The 15612-nt window shown below is 37.1% G+C and overlaps 1 protein-coding gene across 6 annotated transcripts in view; it reads right to left on the bottom strand.

Annotated features, from left to right (window-relative positions):
* Positions 1 to 9119, bottom strand: part of LOC125386172 — a 97534-nt gene extending 88415 nt beyond the window's left edge. For 5 of the 6 annotated variants that reach the window (XR_007226084.1, XR_007226082.1, XR_007226081.1 and 2 more), the window contains exon 1: positions 8982 to 9119. The gene's annotated coding sequence lies outside the window, so the exon portion shown is untranslated. Of the gene's footprint in view, positions 1 to 6124; positions 7212 to 8981 lie in introns of those variants that run through there. The other variant, XR_007226085.1, reaches the window with a different exon arrangement.
* Positions 9120 to 15612: the final 6493 nt, after the last annotated feature.

Here is a 15612-nt window from a genome sequence, read left to right as displayed (position 1 = left end):
TGTGTTTAGTCCCCTTGTAACTGCAAAGTCCAGAAGATCTGGTTTTTTGTTCAGGTCAGTCGGCCAGTGTGTCGGTGTTCCTGTAGATAATATATTGAGATTATTATTTCTAATGTATTTTTCCAGTGTTTTGCCTCGAGGTGTAGTGTTTCTTGATCCCCATAGCGTGTGCTTTGAGCAGCAGTCGCCCACTGCGATGTAGTTGTCCCCTAGGTGCTGGAAGTATTCTTCCCACATTTGTGATGTTATTTTGTGTCGCGGTGGCACACATACCGCTGACAGCTGGAAGTAGCTGCTGCTAGTTTGAACTGTAACGGTGGTTGCTTGTAAATATTCCTTATTAACTTGGCTGTGTAGCTAATGACTGATATCGTTTCTGACTATCACCGCTGTCCCTCCGTGAGCTTTTCCTGAGGGGTATTTGGTATCATATATGGTGTAGTATGGTATTTTCAAGTAGCTTTTTGTAGTGAAGTGTGTTTCTAAGACAAGTGGTATGTCTATATTGTTATTGTATATGAATGTTTTAATTTCAAGGGCCCGTTGTTGTAGGCCGTTTGAGTTCCAGGCTGCTATTTTCAACGTGTCCGTTTTTTCTTAGCACGTTTGTAATTAGTTGTAGCATGACTGTGATTTGTTGCGTTTGCTGTTTGAGAACTGCGTTTTGTTCGCTTATCATTCTGATTACCATTTCGGTATTCTTGATGGATTGTTTGAGTAGTTCTTTGATTTCTGTAGTGTCGTTGCTACTGTTGTTGTGATATTGGTTGTCAGAGGGGGAAGATTGGCTGATTATTTGCGCGTAGCTTCGACTACTAAAGGTGTTGGTGCTGATGTGTTTAGTGTTTATTGCGTGCTCTGTATTTGGTATTGCCTCGGATTTTGTGCTGTCCTGTTGTATTTGTATGTTAATGTATGTCTTGTTTCGTAGCGGCGGAAACAGTTTGCGTTGTAATTGTTTCCTGGCTTCACAACTTTTATAGCTGGCTGGGTGGTATCCGTTACAGTTATAGCATCTAACTTCCTCTATTTTTCGGGGATGGGTAGTGTACTATTAAGTGGTTATTTGCGCATTTAACACATGCCGGGGTTCTATTGCAATAGTTTTTTGTGTGGCCGTATTGCTGACACCTTATGCATTGCGGGATATCTTTTTTAATATCTAGGTGGCTCTACTTTTACTATTGTGTTTAGTAATTTTGTTATATCATATATGTCTTTGTTATTGTTTCTAGGTTCTAGTTCGACTAGGGATAGCGGTAATGGTTGTTTGGTATCATACTTGTTTATGTTGTTTATTGACCTTACCTGGTGTCCGATTTTTGCAAGTTCTTCGCTTATTTTGTCGGTGTTTGTTTTTGGATGTAATCCCCTGATTACTACTTTGTAGCTTTTGTCGGTTTTGATCTGGTAGGTGTGATACCCTGCATTTTTATCCTTTAGTGATCTTGTCACTTTTCTGAATGTTTCTGGGGTGTTGGTTTGCACTTTCACATGGTCTATTTTTATCTGTTTGATAATATAGTTATCTTTCCCTGCCGTGTTGTTTAGCAGTTCAATGAGAGGTCTATTATTTTCGCATCTATGTATATTGGTGGTGGTTTAGCAATGCGGGTTGTCGGACGTTCCGTTGGGTCCGTTGCGGTCTCTTCTGGCAGTGCGCTAAATGAATTACTCAGTTTCATATCCTGCAGCCATTGTTTTTTTTCTGTTACTTCGGTTTTCTTCTCGCTTGCGAACGGGGTTACTTTGTGTTTTTTTGCTGGAAGTTGCTACCGTCAAGCTTTCTTCGTGATGTGTTGGTTCATTGTTCCGGTCATTGGCTTGTGATATTTCCATGTTGAAGTCTTTTTTTCTGCCTCTGTACAGCCTGTAGCTCTATTTATAAAGTATGTTTCTCCTTTGTTAGTTATTTTTATTGGTGGAATCTGCATGATTCCACGTTTTGGCGATGGGCGTTTACTTTGCCGCTTTCTCTTCCCCCTTGTAGCATTTTCACTGGAGCACTGTTTCGCACGTCCGTTTAGGTCGCCTGCATCTAAGGCGGAACTGCAAGGCGGATGGGCACGAAGCCCTATAGAAAAAGCCAATCTGTTCGCTACCTATCCAACGTTTTTAAACCTCATTCCTCCAATACCGCTCCGGAAGTAACAGAATACCTGCATTCTCCCTTCCACATATCTCTCCCCATTAAACCCTTCATTTCTCTAGAGGTTACTGAATTAATCCATCGTCTGAACCCCAGGAAAGCACCGGGACATGATCAAATAAGTAATAAAGCAATTAAGGAACTACCCGTAAAAGCGATTCCACTCATTTCTTCAATCTGCAACGCAATTTTTCGCCTTGAATACTATCCCAAAACCTGGAAAACGTCACTAATTACGCTCATCCCAAAACCCGGAAAACCAATACACGAAACTAGCTCCAAGCGCCCAATTAGTCTTCTACCCACTTTGTCAAAACTATTCGGAAAGTTGCCAACGAATCGACTCCTTCCACTCCTAGAGGATCCGAAAACACTGCCAGATCATCGATTCGGTTTTCGGAAGCAGCATTCCACAATAGAGCAAATCCACCGAATAACACACTATATCAGCCAAACCCTCGAAAAGAAAAAATACTGCTCAGAGGTATTCCTTGATATTCAACAGGTATTCGACAAAGTATGGCATGAAGGGCTTCTCTACAAACTTAAAAAAGTCCTACCACACACTTACTACTCCATCCTAAAGTCCCACCTAACCAAAAGACAATTCGTGGTTAAATACTTAGACGCCAGTACCACAACATTCCCAATAGATGCGGGCATACCCCAAGGTAGTGTCCTCGGACCCCTGCAGTTCTCCATCTACACTGCCGATTTACCAGTATCAACAGAAATAATTGTAGCAACATTTGCCGACGACACAGCGCTATTAGCGTCACACGCCAATCCGATAATTGCCTCATCCATTCTCCAGCAAGGTCTCGACTCAATGGAAAAGCGGTTCTATAAATGGGCCTTCAAAATTAATGAAAAAAATCCACACATGCATGCTTCACTCTGCGAAAACAAACCTGCCCAAAGGTCTCCATTAACAATATAACAGTTCCTAACGAGGCTACAGTTAGATACCTGAGCATGACTCTGAACAGGAGATTAACATGGAAACAACATATGGTAGACAAATTTAATTAACTCAGGGACAAACTCAAAAAATTTTGGCCGCTCCAACCTAAGCACGCAGAACAAAATTGCGCTCTATAAGATCGTAATAAAACCTGTCTGGACCTACGGAATCCAATTATGGGGAGCAGCAAGTAATTCCAACATTGAAATACTCCAACGCTTCCGATCGAAAACGCGAAGATCCCTAATAAATGTACCCTGGTATGTTACCAACGAAACAATCCACCGCGTCCTCAGGATACCCACAGTCAAAGAAGAAATGTACAAGTGCAGAAGCAGATACTACGCAAGAGTTAACAACCACCACAACGCATTAGTCACCCAACTACTTGACACGACGGACCAGATCCGCAAACTAAATAGAAAATACCCTTTAGATTGATGCATTAGATTCAACTAGAATAAAGATAATATAAATTGTTATAAACCAGGTTATTGTACCACGCCAAATGAAGTTACTTAAAGTTCTCAACGAGAATTGATTGTAAATAGTCTATCAAATAAAAAAAAAATTTTGGTTACTCGAAGAAAAACTAAAAAGAGTGATTATAATAATCACGTAGGACCACAAACTGTTCGAATTTTTACAATTTTTAAAGTTATAGATGTTTAATGATGTTACGTCGCCTAAAGCATCTACACTCCAGCCTTCGCAACCGGACAGCCAGCGGCCTGCGTAACGGCATTTCGACCCTCAATAAACTTAAGGACCCAATATAGTCTTTCAATTTTACTGTATTGTATTAACAGGCGTCGTCGGACAATCTCTTTGTCCTGAAGAACGTCTTAAGCCTAAAGTTATTTTCGAAGCACATCTGGTTTTAGAGTTGTCTTTGAGTTTATTAGGCGCAAGTAAAAGTTACGGAAAAGCGGACAAGCACCCATTAGCACGCATCCATTAGGGAAAATCCAAAGGACTAGCTAATAAAACAATCAGGTTTTTCCCATGAACAAGGTCAACTGTAAACCCCGATGGTAAGAGGCCTCTGATTCATCCCTCAAGTATCATCGGAGGGCAAACCAATCGACATCGCGGATCGTTATCCTCAATTTTCTTAACGAAAGGAGTGAACAACGAATCCGTGTTCGTCATACAAAAGGACACACCCACCCCGAACATTCTTCCGTATGAACGCAAGAACGACCAATTAGTCAAAATTCGAACGCCTAACATCTAACTCGGAACACAGAAAGCCAACGGAGCATAACTCAAATCAGCCCGCGACATTGCCAAACATTCGCGTATTCTATTAAGTATCATAGCGTGCTACGTCCATTAAGAGACTAAACTCAATTGTAAGATCCGTGCTCTATGTTGTACACATCGATATTAAGTGCGTGCGATAAGGTTGTTGTTTGTATATCTATTCACTCGTGTAGCCTAATTGTTGGAAATATATTCTATTATAACCAAGTGACGACCAGTGTTATACTAACTGAATCACCCCTAATATCCTAAACGAAATACGGGGATCGAACTATTCGTGGTGTCGATTATCCTAATCGTAACGGGAATTTACGACTCCCGTTGACGCGTATTCTAACGACCGCGTCTCCCCGCGATAGCTCGAAAATACAAATGACTTCATTTATATGGAATCGACAATAATAACAAAAATTCTCTTGCTATGCTGATAATACAAATTTAAGTTTATCTGTATTCTGTAAAATTGCTTAAAACTTATGGATGATAATGAAAATGGAGCAATAATAACGTCATTCGGTAGGATTTAGGTATTTATTGAGAAATTATATACACATAATTATATTGAAATTGAAAAAATTATAAAAGGCAATTACAAAGAAAGGAAGAAAATTATAAAAAGTAGTAAAAACTAAACAAAAGATTACAGAAATATACACATACTTACGCTACTTCATCAATGAACATTCAACACAGCTGTAAAACATTCACGCAACAGATTTTCCATGTTCTTTATATCTTACCGATAGCGGTAGACGTAGAGAAGTATAGCGAAGAAAAAGAAAAATTTCAATCTAAAATATCTTACGAATTGTTAATTTTTTAATATGTTACCTTAACTAATGCTAACGTAGGATATTCGAAAGAATTAAAAAAAATAATGTTTGCTCTGTCGCGCAACACATCTGCACGCCATCCCGCGCGGCTTGCCAACCACCGGGCTACCTGCCGTCCTTCTAACACTCCAAAGGCCCAAGGACCCACGATAAAGTTGCAATTCTAGCTGCATTGTTCGCACACATAGTCTAAGCACATCTGTTTGCCAGAAGAGACTTTCTAATTCCAGAAGTATTTTCGACCGGTTTTTAGAAAGGTCCTTGGGTTTATTATGTGCTCTTAAGAATTACAAAGAAAGCGGAGATATACCTAACGAAAAATCTAAGTTTCCCGGTAAACAGTGTCGCCTAGGACCCAAGTTGGTAGGAGGTTTCTTCCTCCTCTCTTCCTTCCTAACATTGGTCCCAACCAATCGACATCGCGGATTATTGCCCTCACTTTACTAACTAAAAATGTAAGCAACGAATCCGCGTTCTTCGTTCAAAGGGCACACCCATACCAAGCTTTCCTCCTTATTCACATTAGAATAAGCTTCAGAGTTTTCCATCGTCTCTCACGGTGACTAGAGTTCCTGCATTCCCTATAACTGTCACCGTTCCTATATCTCTCACATTTTCCTACCACAGTCAAAGATCTAACGCCTAACTTCTAACATTAAGTCTCATACCGTTCTAAGTTATTAAGTGTTTATATCTATTCAATCGTGTATACTAAGTGTTGGAAATATAAATTTTAACTCTGTGAGCCACAGTGTTATCATACCTGAATCACCCCTATTATCTTAATCGAAATACGGGGATCGAACTATTCGTGGTGTCGATCATTCTAATCGTAACGGGAATTTACGACTCCCGTTGGCGCGTATTCTAACGACCGCGTCTCCCCGCGATAGCTCGAAAATACAAGGTTGCTCATCATATATCCTCTACGCATTGTCCTACAAAAGCTCTAATTACGTCAAATTATATCCCCTCCGAAATCATCTAACTTTTATTTGGAACATTTTTCATTAAAATCATAACTTGCGCAATGATCGAAGTGATGGGCCACTGTATATGGATCTGTATAGGCATTTAAAAATGAGTTCAAACTCGATATTGTTATAAAGTTTTAGTTTACAGTAAATTTTATATAAAAGTATGTGGATACTGTTGCATTGCTCGATTATAAAATCTCGCCAATGTATCGATGATTATTGTATTAAGAAAAGATTTCAGATAAAAAAGTTTCATTGTTGCGTTAGTATGGGTCCTACTAAACGAAGGCGAAACTGTTGCCTGTGGATCTGGTGATGCGACAAAGATCAAGTTTCAAACAGTCTGAGCGATAAATACAACGTTGTTCCATCGCACAAGACCACTTAGGACGCGTCCATTTAAAATGCTGTATTTTTTCATGTTATATTTGTAGGTCGGTCGGTTTGTCGTTTGTGCAATGTGAGATTAGAAAGAGGTCTAAATCGTATCTGACGATCAACTGCTTCTGAAGCAGTGTAGTCTGCATTTTAATCTAGCAACCGACTGTAGCGGCCAAATTATATTAAAATGTCGTTATTTTTAGAATATATTTATATTTAATAAAAATTAATAAAAACGTATCCGTTTCCCAATAATAATTAATATTGTTAAATATTTTTATATTAAAAGGTGAATTTGTAGAACTATTCTGCTTTTCCGATTTCGATGATTTCTGAATATATCGTAAAGCTTCACATTTTGAATAACTGTTTGTTATAGATATAACCGTCGATTGGCTTTAGTTTCCTATATTATATTTACGAAAAAACTGCAAATATTACAACAGACTATTTCTGTTTATAATTGTGCGGATGTAACAGGGTATACGTCAGTGTCGATCGCTGGTTGTTTATCTTTGACGAAGCTGCAAGAACGTATCACATGTCTGTTGTAACATATAATTCAATTACAAATATATATCACTAATGTATTGAGCTTGCGTTAGTGTTAGAACATTCAATCTGGCCGTCCTGGCAATGCCCTATGAAAAATATATTTTTGGTTAAAAAAATGAATAAAAATTAGAAAAGACATTTATTTTTTATATAATAATCAATTGTTTTATTATTAAATATTCGTATTTTACAAGCATATATTTATTTAGCAGGATATTCTAGTTAATATTACAAGTGCATGCATAAGATTTTGCACACATATTTTTGAAATTATATTCTTGTAGAAAATGTAAAAAAGAAACGACTTTTCCAAACGTTCATTAAAGAATTCTCGTTAATAAAATGTAATAATAATTATGTTTTTATGATATAGCTCGATTGTAAAAATATTGCAAAATCTCGTCTTTGATGTTTTATAATGAGTAATTTTAGGAAAAAGGAAAAGAAAATAATATATCAAAGTTTAATAATATTGAATGAGTTTCGCTTAAATCTTTGTAGATACACGTTAATTGTTGAAATTCCATTATTTTACCTTTATTACTATTTCTGTGCTCTAAGATACTTTCCATTCGAGATTGATAAAAATCATGTTCAATGGAGGAAAGATGTTTTAAGAAAGCATTATAGAACTATAGAAATAATAGTATTTTGTGGAAACCATATCACGAATGTTTCGATTCATTAACACGAATATGTAAATGCATCTCTCTGCCTATTCAAGATACTCTTTACATTAAAATCTCTGTAACGGGAATTGAACTAATAATATTAATGAAAAATATAAATCGTTTAGTATTACGCATCGTTAAAAATGTTTCATGATTGAAATTTAAATTTCAAACTAAATTACTATGTGTCAAAGCAAGCACAATGCAATTTAACAATTCTACTTTAATCAAAATTTACAAAGTCAATGCATAATTTTTACTACGATAGTTAGATAAAATAAAAATAGTACTACATATGAATAGCAATACACGAATGGGGCTTTCGTTTTAAGTTCTTTCTTATTGCGTATTAAGCTAAAACCTCTTCTTTCAAAGGCTTCTTTGTTTTTCGTTGTTCGCATCACTAGATAATATCATAATCACTAGACATGTGTCACGATATAAATTACACGTCTTGCATACAAAAAGAGATGTATAAAATGTATTTGACAATTGACAAATTACTATTAAATAATTGAACTATATTTCCGTTTATCCCCGTATCACTCTTATTTGTTCGAAATATAAAATTTTGAGATAAAGGTACATTTCAGTCACGGTACTTCTTTATATATTTATACTATTGCCTTTACACTTCAAAATATGTAAATTAAAACGATTGAATACCGTTGTCCGTTATCAAATACTTCAAAATACGCGACAAACAACATTAAGAATGTGTAATATGAACAAACGTTGATACATGAAATCCACACAAAAGTAAAATTAATAGAATAGTGAAGAATTAAGATGCCCATAAAAAGGACAATCCTTATTAAATTCGACTTTTTAGACAATAAGAGATTCTACAATAGTATTTGGAAGTGAAGCTCACATGATGAAATCGATATTATAAAAAAATAATTCATCTCTTGTTTTATTATCGAATGATCATTAACTTGTTCTATCTATAAAAACAGATATTGCCGAAAAATCTACAACTTCACTGTATAATTCATTATAGTTCTTCTGAAATATAAATAGTTACACTCATAGCAATTGCATAATATATAGGATGATTGAAAAGTAATGATATATCTAACGAAGAAATTAAAAATATTAGACTAATCGCTTGCTTTTCTAGAAAAAAAACGAACTTGTACTATTATGGATATTATAAGCTCATCAATTTGAATTGCTTCTTACTTTCGTCGGATTCTGCCGGTTGTTGAGTGCCACAATTCCTTCTTTTCTTGAATCAATCGATATCACTTGTCGTTAAACATAACACGAAAGAAAGAATCAGAGAAACGAACCGAAGCCGCGAATGTTCTCCACGTGACTGATAACTCAACGTTGTCGACAAGGAAGTAAAACAGAACATCAACCAACGTGCAAGTCCTAACCTTCCCAATGATATAGATATCTATACTACCGTATATTCACCAAAATAGCTTCTTCGTTCTTTCTTTGCCCCCTTCAGTCGGTTCTAACTTTTAAATTGCGTTACAAAAATAAGAGGGGAAAGTACTCGGACAATAGGTTTAAGCACTTTTTATTTATAAAATAATATATTTGAAACTAATAAATAAAAAGGAGAAATAATTTTTTAGAATAAAATAACAAGCAAATTTATTTGAAAATGAAGTTATTTGCAAAAAAATTTCAAAATCTTACTTCAGAAATAAATTATTTGCAAATAATTGATTTCAAGATAAAGAGCAATAAATAATTATCTTTAGCGTTTAAGCACTGCCATTCAACACATTCGCGTATTATCTCTTGCAACCGCCTTAAAAAATGGCTAAATGCATTTACATAATTCTATGTAAAAAAGTTGCGGTAACATTGACTTTTTGATGAATAAGAAGTTTTTTGGTAATCTTTACTATTGAAATTTAGCGATGGTATGCACTACTATTAGACACGTGACATAACAGCTTAATAAACCAAAATGATGAAATACAATGAATTCAAGATTTCTGAATTTATGGTCCTTTGAAGGTCATCGCATTGTAGATTATTAATATTGTCTTGACATCAGTTACAGTACTGTTAACTTTACCTTTTATCGAAAGAAACATTTTTTGGCAATTACGAATATTGCAATTTTGTAGCTAATTCGAAACTGACTAAAAACCTGCAACAGAATATATTAGACACAAATAGAACAAATGTGAACATTTAATGTAAGATCATTAATAACGCAACTTGAATTTGACATTTAGTTTCAAAATTTGAATTTAAATTTGGAGCGAGAATTGAAAATTTGCTTTGAAGATCAAAATGAAAAATCACATAGTTTGCTTCTTAAGAATTAAACAATTTTGTACTGACAAGATTTGCTAGTTTAAATTTTTTAATAGTTTTATTTACTTATCAGTGGTTATATTTTATTTTCTTACAAAGATTATATTTTATTAAATTTCACTTCTGTTCTCCATATTAAAAATTAACATAACTTGCATAATTACCAATCCTGTTACTTTGTTCAATGATTGTATCTGTATATTAATCATTATAATTACAGTTATAATATTAAAAAATATAATAATAATAAGATATATTTATTATTATATAATATAATGATAGAAAATTATAATTATAAGTATCAATACGCGTATATAATCATTATTAATAATAACTATAATTAATGATAACACCTTAATAATTATTATATAATAATATTAGTCTTTCCAAAATATCGGTTGTAAAATGTAATTTGTCAGAATAAAAAATTTTTAATTGAATACAAATTTAATTTTTAATTTTACAAATTTAATAATTTACGAATATATATAAAATAGAAATATAACTTTTATTATCACGATCAACATGATGTGTACAAATAATTTTCGCACAAGATTTTTGTTGAAAATCAACGTTTGATCTTTGATTTAGCTATAGCAAATTGAAATATTTATAACATTATTTTATTGTTAAAACATTAAAGGTATTACGGCTGAGAAAATTGCAACAGTATTATAATAATTTTCACATAATTCTTTAAATACATTTGAAATACACATGAAACAAATGAACACAAATGAAATGTTTTAATTAAATATAGTAATAACTTCAATTGGTGTTATATCCATTAAATAAATGGCGTTCATTACTAATTGTAAGAGACAAATATATGTAAACTCCCTAAGAGTTCAGACGCGGATAGACAGAGGGATTTTATTTGTTTAACGGACTATCTCTGTTTACGGACAGCACGACTTCTTTTATTTCACGGACAGAGCGGCTTTCTTCGTTTTACGAAGAGCCATATTGAGAGACGCCCAGTTCCCAAACGGACGGACAGAGAGCTACAGCAGACACAGAAGAAAGAATCATTATTGAAAAACATTGAGGATTGACGGAGAAAGATCGGTAGCTCAGCTCTCTATTTTCAGGTAGAACTTGTACAAAGCTTCGTTATTTATTATTATTTATTGTTATTAATTATTATTAATTGTTGTTTACTTCTGTATTGTATCTAAGCATTGTTACAATAAACTCGATTTTCAAACTTAAGAATCGATCCCTGAACTATCCGAGAATTGAACATTATATATGTCGGAGATGGAAAAACACCGGAACCTCTCCTTGGATTCTCGGGAATACCGTAATGTCGTAATTTAGATTAAACAAATGTCACCCCGATTGTTCGAAATTTATGATAGTGAGCTTGGGCTCGAGGCGACAACCAGTCGCCGAACGTAGCCGCGGTCAAGGGATGAACGTTTTATCTAACAAAGGCACAGAGTAACTCTATACCTCTCCTTAAAAGAAATAGTCGTAGCGACACGCGGCAGTAAATATTTCAATGGTTTCTGCCCCGTGGCTCGCCACACGCAGATTCTATACTCCGGGTAAGATGATTTCCAGATGTCAACATACCTCCGTAGTATATGTTTAGCTATCGTGAGGACCCGCAATAAATCTTGAGATTTAGTCAAGCAAAGTTCTTCATTTAGACAAACAGTCCTTGTTGCAACTACGGGAAGATAGGAGAAGCCTATCTTCCACGAACGATGCCCCCCGTCAACAACCACCCCTCAAGGGCAGCCGGCATCTCTTTCAAAACGCCGATATGGAGATCGACCAATTAGCAACAGCGCTAATATCCCTCACCTTTGGAACGAAAGCTTTCTTTGACGAATCCGAGGATCTCATGTCCTTAGACCCACCCAATATAGTTTTCCTCGACGGCATCGTCGAGACGGAGAGTCACTCTCCGGTACGATCTCGACGACGATTCAAGTAACTCTCGGATACGTAGTGATTGCCCCATGCATTAACATTGAGTACAACTTAGACGCTAAAGAAGAGTAGAGTTCGTCATCCCGTTGACCGCGGATTCGTTAGTGAACCTAGGATCATTGTCATTAGCTTCTCGAGTATCTAATTATCGCGATTACTTGTCCAATTCCATCATAGTCATATTTGCACTAGTAAGTATCTCCTCTATTGCATAATGATCACGTCTAGCGCCAATAGGGATTCGTTTCACGCCCTCAACCCTAACTCAAATCTTAACGTCAACCCGACATCAGAAGTGGGATCAGTGCCGATTATAACAGTGCTAGAACTTACGATCATCGTGCGCAAGTCGCAAGTCGCGCGCAATTCAGTCGCTAGTGCGAATCGAGTGTGAAACCTAACAATTATCGCTACCACGTTTTAACTCTTAAAATCGCGTGCTCCGACTCCGCTGCATGGGGCGCAGCTGCCAACCTGATTATGGAAGGAAACTATAATTTCAATAACGGGTGGCGAGTCGACTTCTACGTACTGGAAGCACCAACGGATAGATCAAGTCATCTGGGTGAGTCGTTTCCATTTTACTCCGATTCGGGAGCCGAGCGTTCACTAATTAAAGAGTCCGCGGCCTCGAGATTTTCTGGCAAAGGAATGACTGACATATTAGTAATGCGAGGAGTAGGGAATACCTGTATTAAACATACGCCTCCCATTTGTTCATCGTGTGTATTAATGATTTTTACATCGAAGATAATTTCTCATGTCCTTGCTGATAGTTATTTGAAATATGATGTCGCGATTAGTTGCGGAACTCTAAGTCTGGTTTTCGACGTAACATTAAACAAAATAGCCTCGCTATGTGTAAAACAAAAATGATTGATGGCTGTAATGAAACCACTGCAAACGAGATCGTCGTTAATGAAGTTGACGCTGATGTACATGGTAATAATAAAAGTCGATCAATTTCTCTTCTCGACAAATTCAAAGATTCATTCGTTACGGGTTTCCTACGTATTCGCGTAAATGTAGGCCGGTTAGAAATACGATTAATTGATCCTAACACCACCGTAGGAGGAAGTCCTTATAGACTTAGCGAGGAGGAGCGGAGAGCGGTACGTGAGAAGACAAGCGTTCTAATTAAAGCAAAGATTATAAGGCCTAGTAATTCGCCATTAGCGAGCCGTAACTCGTGAAGAAAAAAAAACGGCTCAGATAGATTACGAGTGGATCCCCGAGATCTAAATCAAAGTATCGTCGCGGATCGGTACCCTTTACTCCTTATTGCGGATCAAGTCGCGAGATTGCAAGAGGCGAGATATTTTATTAGCCTGGATATGGCCAGCGGGTTTCACCAAATTTTTATTTATCCTAATCCAACGGAGTTTACAGCGTTCGTTATCCCGACAGACAATACGAGTAGATAACGATGCCGTTTGGACTGAAAAAATGCGCCGTCCGTCTTTTGGAGGGTCATTCGCAAGGCCTTAGGTGATCTCGCTCATTCGTACGTTGTTATTTATTTCAATGACGTCCTAATTATTGCCAACTCGATAGATCAAGCTTTAGAAAGATTGAACACCGTATTAGATACCCTCGTAAAAGCCGGATTCTCTTTTAATTTTGCGAAACGTTCTTTTTTTAAAGACATCGGTGCTCTATTTGCGATATGTAATTCATAACGGAGAAGTTCGTCCTAACCCGGGTAAAATACACACCTTAAGTTCTTCACCTGTGCCAATGACCGTTACACAGTTCAAGCAGTTCATAAGGTTAGCTCCGTACTTCCGAAAATTCATCCCTAAATTCTCACAGACGATGAAATCCCTGTATGCGCTCGTCTCAGATAACAGAAATATAACTTGGACAGATAGACACGAGAAAATAAGACAACAGGTAGTTTCCGCCCTGACCGACGCGCCGGTACTAACGATATTCAACCCCAATTACCCGATAGAACTACATACTGACGCTAGCTCGGAGAGTTACGGGGTGATTCTGACGCATCAAGCCGAAGGTAAGACCAAGGTAATAGAGTATTACAGTAAAAGAACCAGCTCCGCGGAATCCAGATATCACTCCTATGAACTCAATACATTAGCTATCGTAAACGCCGTAAAACATTTCTGTCACTATCTATAGGGACGGGAATTCCTTATCGTCACGGATTGCAACTCGTCGAACGCATCGAGTGATAAAGTACATTTAAATGACAGGGACCATAGGTGATGGGCTTACTTGCAGACTTTTATTTTTGACATTATGTATCGGGAAAGTAAACGGGCGGCTCACAAATTTCTTGTCGCGAAACCCCACAGGCGTTGACCCTATTAAATTCGACAAAATCAAAGAGAAAATAGCTGACTGGCCGAAGTTTCGGAAGATTGACTATTAGCGGGACAACGTCGTGATTCTCAAACCTTGGAAATCGTCAAGGGATTGCAAAACGATGGACTCGCGGAAGACATCGCGAATACATACGAATTACGGTTCGGTACTCTGCACCGTAGGATACAAAGAAAAGGCAGGATTCTCTGTGTACCTATAGACCCAAGATGTTTTAGATAGTCTGTTATTAACCATGTGCACCAGTCAATTATGCACTTAGGGTGGGAGAAAACGCTGGAGAAACTATACGAGTATTACTGGTTCGAAGGGATGGCGAAGTACGTTCGCCGATTCATTGAGAACTGTCATGCTTGTCAAGTTTCGAAAGCCAGTTTAGGTAAGATACAAGCCGAACTGCATCCTATACCTAAGACCAGCATACCCTGGCATACGGTCCACATGGACATAACAGGCAAGTTGAGTGGTAAAAGCATTTCAAAGGAGTACGTCATTGTTTTGATCGACGTCTTCACTAAATTCGTATACCTGCATCATACTCGTAAGATAGATTCCCTTAACACCATTAAAGCGCTTAAATCCGCTATATTTTTATTCGGAAGCCCCTGCCGGATAATAGCAGATCGGGGGAAAATGTTTTAAGGGTAAAAGAATTTCGAGAATTCTGCGAAAGCAAACGAATTAAAGTTCACTTGATAGCGATCGGTGCTAGTAGAGCCAATGGACAGGTAGAGCGTGTTATGGGTACATTGGAAAATATGTTCACGGTAGTAGAGACGACCGGGCGGCCGTGGCAAGACGCGATTGGGGAAATACAGTTGGCTTTGAATTGCACCACCAACCGCGTGACAAACTCGAGCTCATTAGAACTACTAATAGGTAGAACGGCAAGACTTCACGATCTGTTGTTACCCGATAACATCAAAAGTATCGGTATCTCCAATATAAGACGACAGGCAATAAAGTGGATGGAAACTAGTGCTAGGTATGATGAGGATGGATTTGACAAAGCTAAAGCTTAAGCGGTTAGGTTTAATCTCGGTGATTTCGTATTACGCAAGAATGAGGAAAGGAATCAAACCAAACTAGATCCAAAATTTAGAGGTCCACTTGTAATAGCAGAAGTCTTGGAAGGGGACAGGTATATCCTAAAGACATTAGACGGTAAGCGATCGTACAAATACAGTCACGACAGGTTGAGGAAAATGCCAGATGGTCGCATCCCTGCTGAGTTGGATGTCTG

Source organism: Bombus terrestris, chromosome 13 (genome assembly GCF_910591885.1).
Source record: "Bombus terrestris chromosome 13, iyBomTerr1.2, whole genome shotgun sequence".
Taxonomy (NCBI): Eukaryota; Metazoa; Arthropoda; class Insecta; order Hymenoptera; family Apidae; genus Bombus; species Bombus terrestris.
Note: the sequence above shows the minus strand (reverse complement) of the source record. Positions and strands in the feature narration are given on the sequence as shown.